General features: G+C 34.9%; 2 protein-coding genes across 2 annotated transcripts in view; one reads left to right on the top strand and one right to left on the bottom strand.

Annotated features, from left to right (window-relative positions):
- The window catches only part of LOC120356747 (TBC1 domain family member whacked-like), a 512,462-nt gene extending 493,581 nt beyond the window's left edge, over positions 1-18,881 (top strand). The window contains exon 6 of the transcript XR_005575536.1: positions 18,653-18,881. The gene's annotated coding sequence lies outside the window, so the exon portion shown is untranslated. The remainder of the gene's footprint in view (positions 1-18,652) is intronic.
- The window catches only part of LOC105204319 (tyrosine-protein phosphatase 69D), a 309,057-nt gene that overhangs the window by 9,014 nt on the left and 281,105 nt on the right, over positions 1-18,938 (bottom strand). The gene's annotated exons all lie outside the window — the stretch shown is intronic.

Genomic DNA, 18,938 nt, shown 5'->3' on the forward strand with positions numbered 1-18,938 from the left:
GACTTATTGCCTTATTTTCTAAACGCCGAAATTGCAATAAAAATCATGATTTTACTTTTTCTTATTTTTTTAATTAACTACGTTTTTAAATGATATAACCTATGGTTATATATTTAAAAAAACTACCTTTAGCCTTCAATTATCACTGTAATATAATCTCTATTCATCGGGAAGATGCCAAACCAAGAAGCGTACAATTATCCAGTGCGTACAATAACCCTACTTTTCCCTATATATGTGGTAAAAGCACTTTATTTAATCTTTTTTATTAGGAGTTTAGACGTAACTTCACATAGTCAGTGTTATTCGTGCATGTTTTCTGAAGGGCACTCTACTATCATTTTGTACGTACGAGTTACACAACTTCTGTAGTAAGGTAAAGTTAATCTTAGGCTATACGAGTAAATTTTTAATGATTTATTAAATTTTTGTTCCATTGTTTTGTAAAATTGACCTGAGTACCTCTATTTTTTACGCATATTTCAATTCTAAATAAAGTTTTTGTGATTCTGTAACGCTAATCCGAAGATATTTTATGCACTGTAAATGTCAGTAATTCGCGATACTTTAGGATCCCCTTAAAAAAAAGTTTTATAAGAATAAATATAATATTCCAATCACCTTATTCATATTTTTCAAATTAAAGTTAATTAGCGTCTCGAGAAAGAAATTAAAAAATTAATAAATAAGTGAACGGTCATAGAATGATGTCAACTATATTATTTAATACACTACATATTGAATATCACATATTATATGAACAAAAAATATGTTGTACATACTGTTTCAATTTATTTTTAAAAAAACATTACTTTTCAGTTCCCTTAAGGACATTCACCGGCTAATCGATTTCTATACAAAATGCTTCAAATTTAAACTGTATGCTATTAATATCATTATTGATATATCCCCTAAATTCCAGGAAACATAGCGGTACCGAATTCGAGTTATTAATTTTCAAAGTTGCAGCTTTTAACATGTAAGGTATAGCCCAAGCGTGCGCTGAAGTGTCATTTTAATTCATAGCGACTGTGATATCTATTCGATTTTTCTGAAAAAGTAGGATATGATGCAGGGCGATGCTATAAACAACATAAAAAAAAACGGGGATTCGTAGCGGTGCCGTTGTTGAGTTATCGAAGTTCGAAGTGATGTATCCGACAGCACTTCGAAGCGAGTCGCCGCATGAAAGAAGAGCCACCGCTGAGACGCGGCAACGCCGCGCGCGCAGCACATGTGCGTAGTAACTCATTGTCTAATCTTTTTTTTTCACGAATCTGCCATTCGATCTGCGATATTGATGAGACATTGTACGCGTTGGTCGTCCTTTAACCTCACTAACAGATGCCTGACGCTTGACGTTACGCAGCTCCTGTCCGTGTTACTCTCTCTTTCACTCCTATCTGCAACGTTGCCGGGTCTAAGCTTTTCTCAACGCAAGGCAGTGTGCGTGTATACATACAAGACATCGAACTCCGTTTGCTTGTTTCCGTGAGTACACTCAACAAAAAATGTATTTGCATGGGAAGCGGAGTGGGGGAAGAGATGCGCTATGCACCGAGAAGTGAGCGTGCAGTAAACTTTTGGCTACGATTACAGTCGGTGAACGTCCTTAATACATTTATGTACATAATGAACAACATTTAGTATTTGTATTAAAACTGATGCTTGTTAAAATTTTTGTGTTTTGAAATTTTTGAATTTTTAACATATTCAAGTGTTAATCTTTAGAGTACCAATATAAAAGCGCTGTTCTATTTTTGTATTGTAAGCATGCAGTAATGGTAGTATCTCTATACACGTATCTAAAATTTAGATACATATATATAAAGGGTAATTTTTAATAGTTGTATCCACCTTTTACCATAAGAGCATGATTTACCGACGAATATGTATTTCTAACATATTATTATATTAGAAATTACAAATGCGTACTTCTGTGGTAAAAAGTGAGTACAACCATTAGGAATTATCTTGTATAGAAGTACATTTTGTATATCTTAATCTGTATCTGAGATACATTCGAATTAAAGCATTTGTATCTGTATTTAGATACTAAAAAATAATATGTGAACTATTTTTAAATACATCCCAGATAGTCAAATAATTGTAAGTTGTCGACAACTTGTCACAAATATTCTCATTAGTTGTCAACAAAGCAACAGAAGAGGGTATCCTCTTATCATTACGTTCCTGCCAGCAATAGCTTTTAAAATATAATACCGGCAAGTTTCTAACAACTTATCAGCGTTATACTTATCACAGATTGACTTCAATAATTTTTCTACATTTGCTCGACAATAAAACTCAGCATTTTGATCCTAAATTGACTAAAACATTTTTGTCGCATTAAATAAAAGGCAACATAATAGCAATTAACAAGCAATTTAATCTGTGCAATGATTTGTTTTAGATTAAGTTATCATGTTTTACTATCTGAGATTTTCAGATACATTAAGTAATAATATCTTCAAAGCATTTTTGATTTGTAAAACGAATGGAATAGTTATCGGATTAATCAAATATTTGCAATATTGTATCATATTGAATGCTAAAGAGATAGAGCGATATTGATGTGTGACAAGAATATACAAAGAATATCTGTTCTTTTTTTTTATTCTGTATTTATGTTGGGAGCGTCCCAGTTGCGCACCAATCATAGTGGCCGATGCCTAGAGTATTTTTATAGGTTGGATTAGGTGAAGGTTGGTTTATAGGTTGGTTTATAGGTTGGTTTATAGGTTGGTTTAGTTAAATTACGTGATTGGTGGTGTCCAGTTAGGTCTGTACGCAACTGGGACTCACTCTTTATGTTTGGTTGGAAAATTTTTCAATATCTTTCGGCTTTTCACACATTATTAAATTAATATTGTAAATTTAAATATTATTTAATATTATTTCATAATTAAATTTAACAAATACTTATATATACATTTTATTTATCATTTTTATGTAAGTTTGTCAAATTTCTAGAACTTTTTATTTAAAAAATCTGTAACAATAAAAGACTATATGTTGTATAGTCTACATCATTCTAAATTAACATTATGTGTTTAATCACGCTTCATATATTGTACTTTTAATTAGATCATGACGGAAATATATTAAATAATTGTTCATTAATGTTATATGCCACTAACATTAATGATACAATTATTTAATATATTTCATGCATATTACCATTATTACAATGAAATATAATTTTGAAGTATTTGATATGTATCTCAGATACCTCTAAAGTGTTTAAGTATCCGTATAGGTACATTTTAATTTTTGTATAAATACATTTAAAAAATATTTTACTCGTCACTTACATAAGAATATAATTTTAATGTCTTAAAACTTGTGCTGCCGGACTCTCAATAATGAAATTAATTGATAGGTAGAAATCAGTGACTACACATATTCGTAAATAATCTTATACTTAACACCTAATTCTGATTAATCGTAAGTTTTATTTTCTATTAAATTGCTTTTTCCTTTTTCTTTTTAAATCTAATTATTATATAAATTAGATAAAAACTAAAATAAAGAAAAGAAACAAAAACAAATTAAAAAAAAACAAAACTAGAAAATAGGAAAATATATTAAAAAAGAACAATGTAAAATCAATCTATAAAATAACTCCACAATTTATTCTATACATACTATCCTAAAGTATAGCAAATCCTAGCCGTATATGAAATACATGAATATATTCATTTCTTTTTAAAATCTGTTGTATAAAATATGACGTATACATATTATTTATTTTAATCAACAATGTTAAAACCATCTACGAAAATTTATTTTTTTAATTCTCAAGCTGCATATTAGATTTGCTATTTTGAATTTCTTATGTCGAAGGACTCCGCACGAATTTTATGGAAAATGTTCCTTGATTAAATTGATTGCAATTGAAGTATGTTGTTGTTCTCAACGTCTCGTATTAAAGTCTCAATGAACACAACTCTCTAAATACAGTACTCTTCCGTCTAGAGACGTTTAAAGTCCCTGCCGAAAATGTGCGATTAAAACCGATTAAAACGGAATCCTTTTTACTCGGTTTTAAGCTGTTTTAATCAATTCAATCAACAAGCGGATTAAAAAGTAATCGGTTTTAATTCAAAATATCATTTTTTTTTTTAGACCGGCCGGTCAATCAAAACGCTCCGATTGGCTGACCAAATCAACCCCCCACCCCAACCCCTAGCGGGCGCAACGGGATGTATAAAGACCACCACAACCGAAGAGAGCTCAGTATCGGAGCTCTCAGCCCTGATGATGCAAGCTGCAATGTTTGCAAAACGTCGGCAAAGTGCCCAACACGTGGCATCCATCCGGGAACCCTCTCGGTTAACGATATCAATGGCTATGACAGCCTCAAGACTGGTATCAAAATATTTCTTTATTTAAAAATAACACACAAGAATTGTCAACGTCTCAGCGTGTCACATCACATTAAAATTTGATTTAATTATAATTTATAAAATCCTGTAATTTTGGATTGAAATAGATTTAACAAGTGAGTGCTGGCGCCACCGCTAAGGAGCCACGCCGCGGGAGATCTTCTCGTGAGTCGAGTGCGGCCAAAGGCGTTATATCTAGGTACACCCAGCGACTTTAAATCTGTCCATGGGGAAATTTTCCAAACTGAGAAGTCGCTATCTTTCTACATACTTACAGTTTATGATTAACGTAACGACCAATAAGCTCTAGTCGTTTCATTAATCATGAACTGCGAGTATGTAGAAAGTGGTGACTTCTCAGTTTGAAAAATTTTCCCATGGACAGAATCAAAGTCCTTGGGTATACCACAGCAGCCGACTCCCCAGCTCATATTTCAGTGAGACTTTTAAGAGTTGCTTGTTGTAACCTCGAGTCGAATAGTCGCTCTCACTTTTTTTAAATATGACGTGTGTGTGGAACGCTGTTCCACATAAAATTTTATATTTTTATATGTAAATAACACTTTGTATTGTTATTTAATCTTGTACATAAATTAAATGTTTAATTCAAATTTAACCTTTTTTTTTCATTCTTTTTAACGAAAAGGATATAAAAAATATTTTTTTGTTAACTAAATATTTATTACGTTTACATTAATGTATTCTGTTTTAATAAATCTATCTGGGTTCCGATCTTATTTTCAATCGGTCTTAATACCGTATTTTCGGTGCAGAAATCCCGATCAATTTAGATTATTTTTAAAAAATTGATTTTAATTACATATTTTCGGCAAGATAATTAGACGAACTCACTAATTGTAAGTCAATAGCAACACATGATTGGTTTAATTGCTGGAGTTCTTACACCGAAAAAGGACCTCATTAATGCACTTCATTGTACACATACCTACATACATAAATATCTACACTCATTTATACAATAATTGCTTCTTATAAAAGCACGATACGATCACGTTAAACTTTTCTAGACGGAAAAGTACTCTATTTAGAGAGTTGTGCCCATGAAGACGTTTGTTAGGGATGTTGAGAATAACAACATACTTCTATTGCAGCTAATTTAACAAAAGTACATTTTCCACAATTTTTGTGCGGGGTTTTTTGCATTCAACGAACTTAAAAACCCATATAACACAATTTGTCAATTTTTTAATATTGATAATGCCATAAAGAACAGAAAGCCAATATAATGATTCCGGGATAATATCATATATTGAGGCAAAGAACCTTACTTAAAGAAAAGCTGTAAGATTTTAAAAATAGATTCATCCCTTCTTTAAAGGTTAATTTAGCATAATATGTGACTATGTTACTTAAATATTTTATGTTAAATTGATATTCAAAATTTTTTAAATGTTAAATTAACATAATTTATGAGTAAATAAACAAATAATATAAAAATAATCCAGCTTTAAAACATAATAGCTTTAAAATTCTATTGACAAGGAAACGTTCGGAAGTGTCCATTTCAGATTTAAACGAGCTTTTTAATATGTTTTAGTACAGATAAAAATAAGGAACACGTATTTTTTTATACGTGCCCCTTTTGCACTTTTAGGGGGAAATACCCCCTTTGAAGAAAATCGGTTTTTTTCTTTCGAAGCATATATAGTCGAAACTATAAAAGATAGAGAAAAATGTTCTAAACGAAAGTTGAATGACTCGAAGAGTATTTTATAACAGTTAAAAAAAATTTTTTTTAATTTTTTTTATTTTTTCCCATCACTTACTTATTTTTTTTAATTTTTATTTTTTATATAAGCAAAATGAAGCTTATTTTATTACAAATTTAACGGTATATGATAAAGTTACAATACGACATTCCCATTTTCCAACAATAATTAAAAACTTCTTTATACGCATGGTACGCGCACCCATCCGCGCGTTCGTGCGCTGTGGAAGTGACTCCTTTCGATTTTGACGTGCCTTTAATATGTTGTACAGATAAAAATAAAAGACACGTATTTTTTTATATGTGCATTTTTAAGGATGAAACACTCCTTTGAGAAAATCGTTTTTTTTTTCTTTTGAAGCATGTATCGTTGAAACTATAAGAGATAGAGAAAAATATTCTATTTGAAAGTTAAATGGCTGAAGAGTACTTTATAATAGTTATAAAAAAAATTTTTTTTAATTCTAAATATTTTACTTCACTACCTACCTATTTTTTTTTAATTTTTATTTTGTTTATAGGTAAAATAAAGCTTATTTTATTACAAATTTAATGGTATATAACAAAGTTATGTTGTGACATTTACGTAACACTTAAATGTATATATATTAAGGTGTAACGACCTGACTTTGTGTATGGGCGGTGTTGTGTCGGTAGACGAGGACGCGGGTAGGTCGTCGAGAGAACTAGACGGGTATTTATAGATGATAAAATAAATCAGTTTATTGTGAAGAAAGAAACATATTTACAGAAGCGACGCGCGGATGGATGAAATGGAGATGACACTCGGACGAACGAAACAGAAAATCTATGATTACGCGCGGACGGATGGATAGATAAATTGTAATTAACGCGCGGACGAACGAATAACGGAAACTAAATGCAAACATTCGGTCGGAAGGAAACGGATACGCGAAAAAGATCGCGGCTATTTACAACGGTCGGTGATTCCGAGACGGATTTCTCCAAACTTGGAATCCTTGTTTACGCGTTTGGCGCGGCCTTGCCGAAGGCCACGGCCACGGCCACAGGCGCGCGTGCCCGATGGCAATATAGCTCGCGCATGGTACAGCTGTACTTGACGGTACGGCGGAACGTCAGTGATCGCGATGCGTAGCGGTTAATACCGCGTTGTTGCGGCGGTGGCAACGATTCCCACCAAGATTTCTTGCTGGAGGCGCGGAACTCCACACCTCAGTGAGTCTGTGCCGACGGAGAGGAGATAGGATGGGACGGGATTCGATAGCGCACAGTGCGATAGTCCACCAACCAATCATCTTAACTTATTTAACCCAAACAACGGAAAAACTCTAGGCATCGGTCGTTGTGAGTGGTAGTGGGCTGTTGGTCTCGTGCGCTATCGGGATCCGCCCGATAGTTTGTCAGTTTCTCCGGTTCACCAAGATTGCTCAGTTGAGCCCAAGACACTTGAGTCCGTAGAATCAGAGATAGTTAGGAAGCTTGTCGTTGAGTCCTCGACAGAACTCAAGGCTTGAGTTCGGTTTGGAGCGGAAGGAGTACTTCTTAGCGGACGGACCGATAAGAAGAAGCCCTGTGGAAGCAGCGGCACTTATACAGCCGGATCTCGTGAGGAGGGGTTGTGCGGGAAGCGGACCGTACGATATCGAAGAGAGGGATTCTCGCCACTCGAGATCGGCCTCGACCGCCACTTTGTTCGCTTGTACTGCGCGTGCGCGGAGAGTATCTTGACGCGCGGATGCGTGTTTGTGCGCTATGCCGATGTGGAATACTTATTGGCGCTATGCGCCTGTTATTCTTTGTCCGGCGAGTGTTCGGCCGGACAGCACGGAGCGGTGGAGGGGAAAGCGGAAAGGCGGTTTGTTACAAAGGTCAATACTGCCGAGATGTAAAAATTAAATTTCCAGATAAAAGATGATCTAAAGTGCATGCGCTAAGTAGTGTCGTTATGCATATTTCTAAACTAATCAAATTTTGTATACAGGGTGATTCAGAATAATCCGTTGCCTTTCAAGGGACGTATTCCTGGTCGAATTCTAAGACGATTTTTCCTTTGCCAAAAATTTGTCAGACGCTTAGATTTTGAAATATCAGCCGATTAAGTTAGCGTATCACGGGTCGAATACAGATGGTACGCAGGGGCGGCGCACTCACCGTTACGCGCGGGTGTGTCGTGAGGTGCCTGCTGCGCTCAGCTGTTACAACAGACAAGTCTTTCTCCCCTCTTACTTTCTCTCTCTCTCTCTGTTTCTCTCTCTCTCTGTCACATCACAATGCTAGCTTTAACTTAAAAATGTAATTAATTTTCATCTTAATTTTAATGATTTTAATAAGAGAAGTGCCAAGAAATTCTTTATACAGTCGAAGAATCGAACAAAGAATTGCACGAAATCTAGATATTTAATTACATTTAATAAATTATGTCATTGCAAGTATTCAAACAAATATTTATTAAAATTTAATAACTTTTTTTCTCAATGTAGAATCTCTTGATATAAAAAAATAATTTTAATAAAATAAATAGAAAAATCTTTTTCAATAAATTTTACTATTAAAAACAATATTAATCACTACTTTACTTTTAAATTGCCGCGTTCTAACTTCTGTTCGACCAATTACGCATTCATATTCGATCATAACGTATCCCATAAAATCAGTCGGCTCTTTCCTGTTGTCGAGTAAACACGTGTTGTCTGTTCGTCGCGCGTAAACACGAGTTTTATCGAGCTACATATTTTCGCACGCCGAATGACTAATAATTATTTACAGTGATCGTTACTCGAAGTGATCGTTAATTAGTTACTCAAGTTTTATCGATCAAGTGAATGAATTGTGTATTATGACATTAAAGTGATAATTTACGAGATGATCAAGGAAACTTTGGTCTGTCTCATTGTGGATACAACTAATTGATCGCTGTACAGAATAATACGTAAGTAAATGCATGTCCAAACTTGTTCATGCAAGCACGCGCGCACGTGCGCGCACGTGCGTTTGCTCTTTCTCTCTTTCTCTCCCCTTCCCCTTTCTCTCTCTCTGTGACAAAAAAAGTATTACTGTTTCTAAAAACTCGAGATATAAATACTTTTGTAGATTTCGTGCAATTCTTTGTTCGAGTCTTCGACTGTACAAAGAATTTCCTGGCACTTCTCTTATTAAAATCATTAAAATTAAGATGAAAATTAATTACATTTTTAAGTTAAAGCTAGCATTGTGATGTGACAGATAGAGAGAGAGAGAGAGAGAGAGAGAGAGAGAGAGAGAGAGAGAGAGAGAGAAAGACAGAAGGAGGGTGAGGGAGAGAGTGGGGGAGGGGGAGGGGGGAGAGAGAGAGAGAGAGAGAGAGAGAGAGAGAGAGAGAGAGAGAGAAGGGAGAAATACTTGTGTGTTATATCAGCTGAGCGCAGCAGGCACCTCACGATACACCCACGTGTAACGGTGAGTGCGCCGCCCCTGCGTACCATCTGTATTCAATCCATGATACGCTAACTTAATCGGCTGATATTTTGAAATCTAAGCGTCTGACAAATTTTTGGCAAAGGAAAAATCGTCTTAAAATTCGACCAGGAATACGTCTCTTAAAAGACCACGGGTTATTCTGAATCACCCTGTATAATAAACACATAAATTAAATTGTATAAATGCAGTATAAAATTTTTAATTAGTCTTCTGTTAATTCTTTTGTTAGTTGATGAGCTAATATTAGATAGTAAAGGTATGGAATGTGTGAGTAATAATTTTTTGTAAACTAAGTCTCTTTGTTTATAAAATGATGAAGAGAACAAATGTTCTAGTCGAATCATGTAGACCAGTAAATAAATGTTTAACTTATGTTACGTCTGGCAGATAAAATTTTTTATTTTCTCGCGCCATCCTTTTTAAACTTCTCGAGCAATAGCAAATCAAATTTGGAACCAATCTGCGACTAATTAAATAAAACCCAAATTTACGCGAACCTCATAATTCGTTATCGGTATACTTCTAATAAAATTCTCCTACCAGTACAAAGCGCGAAGTTGGGAAAAATCATAATACGGCCCTATGCAAGCTCCGCGTCGCGCGGTTTTCGCGACCATCTAGAAACGAAGCGCGTACGATCTCCGCGTCATCGCGCAAACTATAGGCGCAAGCCGCGCAGTCGCGGAGCGGTGCGGGCCCCTAAGAACTATGCGTTACAAAAAACTATCGCTCCGAATTTTCCGCGAACCTGAGGAATTGTCCCGCAACACTTCTTGCCCATATCCTTGCCTATATAAGGAGCGAAATCGGAGCTCCGAAGTTCAGATCCGTCTTGTGGGTTGAGCGAGATTCGCTGCCCGGCGACTACCAAAACACAGACCTCCAAGTATGATCACACCGACTGGTGGGTTTTGTCCCAGGCGAAGACGTTGGTCTTCGGGATGGCCTCTGTCGGATGTCTTTTCCTTCTCTACTAACCTTCTCTCTCTTTTCTATCAGAGACTCAGAAAGTTGAACCACACAAAGTATTAGCTTGAGTGTGGCCTCACTCGTTTCTCTATATCTCTCTCTCTCCCCCCAAGCGTCGAAGAAGATTCGCTAACGCGACTCCTCGACGTCTTCTATCTTTCTTCTTCTCTCTTGCCGTCGAGGAAGATTCGCAAACGCGACTCCTCGACTCTCTTTCTCTATAACCAGTGTCTCTCAAATTTTCCAAAATAAATTTTTATTCTTTCAAAAGGCATTCGGACGGACGTCGTCTTTGACCCAACTGATTCACCTCTAATTAATTACTTATTAAATTTAAAACTTTGAACTACTGTAAATTCATGCAAATCAAAGTCTCAGCCTTTCCTTTCTTCATGATTTAAGACATAAAACTCTGTTAATGTATTTTCATGGCAACCGAAACTTAAATTCAATTTGTTAATTCATAAAATGGATAAGTTAAATAAAATATGGACAAAAAATCTCATCGCGGTTACATGGAACCCGACGCAAATCCAAACAGCGTAACTCTTTTATTCTATTAACCAGAGCGATCATTCCTATAATTTCAAGCAATTATACAAAAATTCGATTCTATCATACAAACGTCTACATGTTTACACTTATTCTACTATTCTGACATTCATGAAACAATTATACAGAAACAGTAACACTTATACAAACACACAAACAAAATAAATCGAATAAGTTTACATGAAACATGTACTTTCATAACAATCTCACGCCAAACGTACCCTCAATCACGCATGCCAAAACTTTTTTTATTTCAATAAAACTCTATTAAATTTTTCTAAATTCACTGCTTATTAATCACATAATTATACGTAATCCTCCCAAAATTTCTCCTCTTACCCGTCGTAATCGTCGTGTATCTAGGTGTGTTATCGTACGATTCAGAGCCATGACTGGTGACAGCTGCCTTAATCTCAAAAAGAAGTAAAATCAAACCAAGAGAGAAAAAAAAATTACGTCCCGGATAACAATTTTGCAATCCGCGTACGTAACATTTATATTAATTATATTTATTATTTTGTACACAAAAAATTAATATCTTGCAATACCGTAATTGTTGTTATTCTTTTTTGGTGTCATTTTATTTTGAAATAATCAAGAGAAATGTTTATATTATTAAAAACAAGTTATGAATAAATAATAATTTCTTTATTCATAATTTGTTTTTCACATATACTGTGACATATTATCAAAAAGTTTGACTTATCTTAGCGATTTGAAAGTCACTATTATTTTATTATTACTATTATTATTATTATAAAACTATTACTTCAACATTTATTGTATTGTATTGATTTGTCTTCGTGCTCTTTTGCGTAGTCAACGCCATATAAGACATCCGTTTTATTGTGAAATAATATCGAACGCACCGATGTGTAGGCGGTACAATGCGTTATGAAGTGGTTTTTAATTATTTTTGGAAAATGGGAAAATTGCATCATAACTTTGTCATATACCATTAAATTTGTAATAAAATAAGCTTTATTTTTCTTATAAAAAAAATAAAAATTTTGAAAAAATAGCTAAATGATGTGGGAAAATGTAAAAAAAAAGAAAACAAATTTTATCACTATTGTAAAGTACTCTTCAAGCCATTTAACTTTCAAATAGAACATTTTCCTTTATCTCTTATATTTTCGACAATACACACTTCAAAAGAAAGAAACTAATTATTTTCAAAGGGGTGTTTTACCCCCCTGCATTAGGGCATGTATAAAAAAAGACGTGTCCTTTATTTTTATCTGTACTACAATATATTAAAAGCTCGTTTAAATCTGAGGCGGACACTTCCAAACGTTTCCTTGTAAGATAAATGAATGAAATGTTTTAACTTAACATATTATAAACATTTAATTTTATGAAAGAAATATGCTTCCACAATTTGCTTCCAAATTGTGTCAAAGTTCTACATTTTTGTGTTAATTATTTTATATAATATTTGTGTTATATTTTAACATATGCATCCTTTGTTAAACTAACATAAAAAGGATGAACTTTCTAAAACATGTAAAATGTATTAAATTTGATATTATTTTTACTGCATACATGCATTAAAACATTTCATACATGTAGATTTATATAAATTTATATAAAAATGAGTTTTAAACAAGAAGTTTGATAACAGTGAGAAAAATTATTACATCATCTTTTTAAAAAAGCATTTTAAAGCTTAGAAAGTCTATTTTCAAATTTTTTGTTAATTTTTATTCAGTGAAGTATACTATTTTAATAGATATTATTTTAACAACAAAGAATAAATATTATTGGGAGTACAAATTACTTTGGTTCATTTCTCATCATTCCCATGGATTTCAGTCATACGGAAACTGCTTGTTTCGTAACTTAATGATTTTGCAAGTTCCTCTTGTGTTTGACACGGAGTACTGCCTGCAATTTTTTGTTTTTGATTTTTTTTGGCTGTCCAAAGCGAGGCTTGTCTTCAACGCTGAAATCAACATTCTTGAAACGTCAAAACCATTTCCTATATATTTTATTATTTGGAGCATTGTCACCATAAACTTCTATCAACATTCGATGCGCTTCAGCTGCATTTTTCTTCCAATTAAAGTAGGAAACTAAAACTTCCCGTAAATACTGCTTAGTTAACACAAAAGTTGACATATTCAACACAATAAAAAATAAGGGTTTTGTAAGAAACTCAAAGCGATATGTACTGAATATTATTGACAAATGTCTAACCTCTCTGAAACTACCGAAATCAGCTGTCATTATGTTTTTTTTTTATTCAGGAAAAAGGAAATAAGGCCTGGCAGAGCCATCTAGCCGATACAGTTGTACTTATAAACTAGGTTACATTGGTAATGCAGAATCGTTTAGAAATTTAACAAAGTTAAACATAAATTCAAATGGATTTAGATACTTTTACTATGTCGAGGAGATTTTAATCACATATAATACATAAAAGTAAAATTATATTCCAATACAGCTTGGAAAGCCGAAACAACCATTAGATAATATCATGGACTAAATTAAGATAAAATACCTTATAGTAAAACGAATATAGTAATAGAAAGATGTTTTAAACGGATCAATACAAGAAAGAAAAAAAGTCAACAAACGTTAGAATACGAGTTTCATAAGCATATTATTAGCTTATCCTAATACTATATTATACGTTTATGAGATCAATTGATGAACATTTTTACAAACATTAATATTATGACATCATATTGTCGTATATGGGCGTATCCATTGTTAGAACCAAGATCCTACACTTAAATAATTAAACAATTAACCCAGGTAACACTAATGGTAGGGCTACGTTACATCACAATATCATCAATACTGTTAAACTATTAATACTGTTAAACCATCGGTACTGTTAATTAGTTCGTTAAATGTTACCATTACACTTAGAATTATTATTAAAATTAAACAAACCGCAATAAAATTGACTCAAGTATAAATTGAGCATGCAGGTTTCGAAATCAAAATCATAGTTAGAGCTTTGTATTAATACAAATGCCCGAGTTTGAATTACTATAATTAAAAAAATGGAGGAGGAAAAAGGAAACAAGTGATAAAACGTATAATAAACATGACAGTAAGATGGATTATAATTATAATTATGACCTTTTAAGATTGAAAATTTAGCAAGTCAAAGCCGAAGTCCATTAGAGCATAACCAACGGGGAAAGAAAGCAAATGTGTTTAATTATAGATAGCGTCATGCTATATCTTGGTCGGAATGGCGTCAATAAAAATAGCCATCTCGAAGATGATATCCGGGATCATAAAGTATAAAAATAGATCAATGCAAATGTTATGTCCTGCGGAGTAACGATTCTTTTCCTTCAAGAGCAATACACGGGAAACGGGTTGAGCAACAAAAATTCATCCCCTCTCCAAAGGAAACTCGATTCAAGTTTTCCACTGCACGATAACACATCAAATGCGTTATAAACTTTCAAGAACAGCGTGAGAAAAATCTGAGGGACCAGACGACTGGTTAAGCGACACGGCTGTTAAGATTTTTATATAAAGAAAAGGAAAATGTTAAACAATGATCTTCTACAGATCAAGTCGTCTACTTTAGCCGAGTAAGTAAAACGGAACAGGTCCCTCCACTTAATGTAGTTGCTCGGCACTGAACACGTGCAAGCTCTGTTAGAAAAGATTAGAGGTAAGAATGAAGGCCACTTGTGCTCTCAACAAACAAAAATTGGTGTGCGTGGTATCGTAATTGAACGCAAAGATTGTCTCCAAGGTGCACCGGCCTAGTTACTTCCGTTAGCCCAACAAATATTAAAATTAAATTATGAGCCCTCTTGAAAGCACAGCGGTTTCTAGCACCGGACGCGAGTGGGCCGCGTCGGCAAACGCCGGGACATAAAAGGCCAAGAAGCCGAATTCACACGGCCACGATTATCTTAAGTTATAATATTTGGCATAATAAACATCCCAAAGAGTTACCGAGTAGCAACCTTCTGAGATCCGTCAAGGAGTCGCATGCATTAGCCTCATGAACATTAACTAAATTAACGAGATTACTTCCAAGAGTAGTGACTTGTGGTACTAGATGAAAGCAAGCACCATTGACAAACATTAGAGATAATTGCACTCCGGGAATTGAAATTCAAGGAAAATGTGGAAGCCTTGATAGGAAAAATTGTGCTCACGGCCTCCAATTTATGGGCAAAATTGAGTATAAAGGGAGTAACTCCGGATCAAAAACTTTACTTCAGTTCTATCCGTTGCGCAGTCCGTGGCAAAATCTTGCTCGAGTCTGCGATGCTCGGACCGCCGGTTTCAAACATAGACAATCGACTCGTGAACGCGCGCTCATAGAGTGTCAAACTCTGAGATTTTCAGTTTGCGTAGGACAGTTTTTCTGGTTCATTAGGTTAGAGTCTCTCTGATCGAGTCAGTTTGCGATCACTAACTGTTAATTCTTACAAGTGTGCAACGCCCCGACTCTGCACGAGACATCTCTGCTTCCACTGCAAGTTTGACTAACGGACTGGCGAAGCTTGGAAAGCATTCACTCATAGCACAATCTAGAAATAAAGATCACAAGTAGTAAGTTGCTAACAAATTTGTTTTCTCCCCCCCCCCCTATTTCCCCATCTTTGTTTTTATTTCTTTATTTATTTATTCAAATTAACTTTTAATGCAAAACGATAATCCACACCGGAAACAAACTCGCCGAGGCACGAAACGTCTTCAAAAGGAAAAAACCAGGAGAACGGGTTACCTCTTTAACGAGGCCTACGAGTTTCTACAGGGAATAAGCCGTAGTCAATCTGAAGCTGAGCCGATTCCTTACCAACCCCCTCCACCTCCTGTTTCCGAGGAGCCTGAGGTCTCTCAGATCCCTCAACCATTCCTCCTCAGCCCTCTCGAATTATTTGTTATTTTTTTATAAAGTAACCTCTGACTTTCCCCCTCCCCTTGAATTGGTTTCAAGCATTTTTTATTTCCCGGTCCCCCGTCTAGAATTTAACCCAGAGAACTCATCCCCGTACTCTCCGGCTAATTCGGTTAGTGCTGAAGAGAATTACAATCATCTCTGCCGCTTAACTCCTCCACAGTTCGATGTTTGTCCGTCGGGTTCTCTCGAGTTTTCTTGCTGCGCTTTCCCCTCCCCTATGTCAAGCGTAGAGGAAATCCCGTTTTCTATTCTTCAGCATCTCTACAAGAGTCCGAAGAATATTCTGTCCCCTCTTCTTCATTCCATTCTTCGGCATCTCAGCGAGAATGCAAAAAATATTCTGTTTCCTCTTCTTCATTTCATTCTTTGGCACTTCTACGAGAGTGCGAAAAATATTTTGTTCCCTCTTCTTCATTCCATTCTTTGGCACCTCCAAGAGAATACGAAGAGTTTTCTCCACGTGTCTCCTTCCCTTATTCCTTAGCACCTCCCTGAGAATGCGAGGAAACGTATTCCCCAAAATCTAAAAAAAAACCTCGCTTTCCTTTTTCCCTCTTCTCCTATTTCTCACGATTTCGAGGAGATCCTCTCATCCAATCTTTCCCCTTATGCTCACCTGCACGGAATCGGGCTAGCGATTCCAGAACTTTTTACGTATCCCATAGTTTTTGTCTCTCTTTCGTCCGGCAGGTTTTGTATCAGGCCTGACTCTGTTGTTGATTTAGAACAATTACAAATTCCCCACCAAATGTCGACATTCCCTTTTTTCTCTTCGGCCATCGTTTACCCTTTTTAGTCCCTGTCAGTAAATTCTACAAAACGTTTCCCGCTTCCACGGTGAGGATCGAGGAACTGGTACAACACTCCCACTCAAATACACACCACCACACATAGTTTCCGCTTGTTTGCGAGTCAAGGGTTGTTTGCGTTCAAACCGCGATATAAAATATTAATGTAAGATTATTATTTATCCGAACGCAGTTGAGTCGAGCGCGTTAAATAACATCTTGTGAATTTACATCAGAAGGTTTTCTGTTACCCTTTTTTTTATCCATTATTTAACTATGCGGAGTTATTTAAGCATTATAAATAATTACCAACCGAGATTTAAAATAGTTTTTAAAATAAAATATATGTAACAATTTATTTTAGTTATTTCATAAAATATATGTAACAATTTACTTTAGTTATATTCATAAAATACATGTAACAACTTTCTTCAGTTATTTCATAAAATATATGTAAGAATTTATTTTAGTTATTTCATAAAATATATGTAAGAATTTATTTCAGTTATTTTCATAAAATATATGTAACAATTTACTTCAGTTATTTCATAAAAAATATGTAAGAATTTATTTCAATTATTTTATAAAGTACATGTAAGAATTTACTTCCGTTGTTTCATAAGATAAGAATTTACCCCAATTGTTTTCTTAGAATATATGTAAGAAATTATTTCTGTTCTTATCAACCATTGCAACCACATTATTAATATATCAGTTGTTATTAGTTGATTATAACTAAATTAGTAATGTCATTTCTAAAATGAAAAACTTTGTAAGAGTTTATCACCAACTATCGCAATTAAGGCTAGTAATTCCTTTTAGTATTTTTTTTCGTTTTTATAACAATTCATTTTGTAAGAAGTTTTTTTTAGTTTAAAATATATCTATTTAATGAAACAGTTTGTGTAAAATGTCGTTAATTACAACCTTTCAATGTAATTAAGATCCTACGACTTTCATTTAATCCATAAATCCCGTGCTCACGATAGACTAAGTACGAGGTCCGATCCCAGGGGTAAAGCGTTCAGATACGTTGCCTCAAAACAGGACCAAGAAGTGTAGAAATCTCGGATGTTAGTTATTGGATACCAATCACCCTACTGACCTATATCCCTGTTTTTTTAAGCATTCCGTTTGTGCCGTGCGCCTAATGCGCGTGCACGAGCTCAAACTATTGCGCTCCTTCTCTGCCTTTCCCATATCCCGCTTATTGCTACGATAAGTATCACAGTCTCGACTCAACTAGACGTAACACAGAACGCCCATAAAATTATGAATATAAAGAATATGTAGAAGGTTCTTCCTTTGTTCGTCCAATAGTTTACATTGCCAGAAAATATGGTTGGGACATTGAATATCTCCACATTCACATAACGGTGAATACTTGAACAGACATTCCGTCAGAGTGGTATGGCCAGATCTCAATAACCTATTGATAGATACAACGCTTTTCCGTTTGAATTTAAAATTGTTAAACCATGGCTTACGATTCCTTACTGGAAAACGTTCGAAGAAATACGAGCCCTTTGGTAATCCTCGATTCTCAGCCTATTCAAATTACAATACAGCTTGTCCCTCCATGACGTACTTAGGGCAAAGGAAGGGAGAAGAAGTTCAAAGTCGATCTCTGATACAATAGCCTTCTTAGCCGTACAATCCGCCTGCTCATTCCCCGTGATATTCAGTTGAGTCGGAATCCATACCGTTCTTTTCCCTGTGCTTTAATTCTTCCAGGTTATACAAAATATTTAAAATTAAGTTGGGTGAATTCTTTCTGTTTCTCTTGGAAGGAAACAGAGCTCGCAAAACGTTTTTAAAGTCAGAAAAGATAGATAATATTTCATATGAAGAATTGGATGCAATTCTTAACGCTGAAAAAATTGCCATTGTTTTGCAGGTAAAAATGGACGCATCGTTCAAAAACGATGAATACAATTTTCTGACACATCCACCACCGTAAAGCCCGCAAAGGGCCGGTCTGCGGCCTTGGAACCGTCTGTAAAGATGCAGCCTTTGTCGGGTGCTAGAGGAAACAATCGGTTAAAACAAGTCGAGGGATTGAGGTCGTCGCGGATAGTAGTCCCTTTATTCAAGAGGATCCAAGGTGCGGCAAACATAATTGAAAAGAGGAAATTGCAGTACATCGGGTATTCCGATGTATCAATAAGATGTGAGAAAAAAAT

The sequence above is a fragment of the Solenopsis invicta genome, chromosome 9, assembly GCF_016802725.1.
Source record: "Solenopsis invicta isolate M01_SB chromosome 9, UNIL_Sinv_3.0, whole genome shotgun sequence".
Lineage (NCBI taxonomy): Eukaryota > Metazoa > Arthropoda > Insecta > Hymenoptera > Formicidae > Solenopsis > Solenopsis invicta.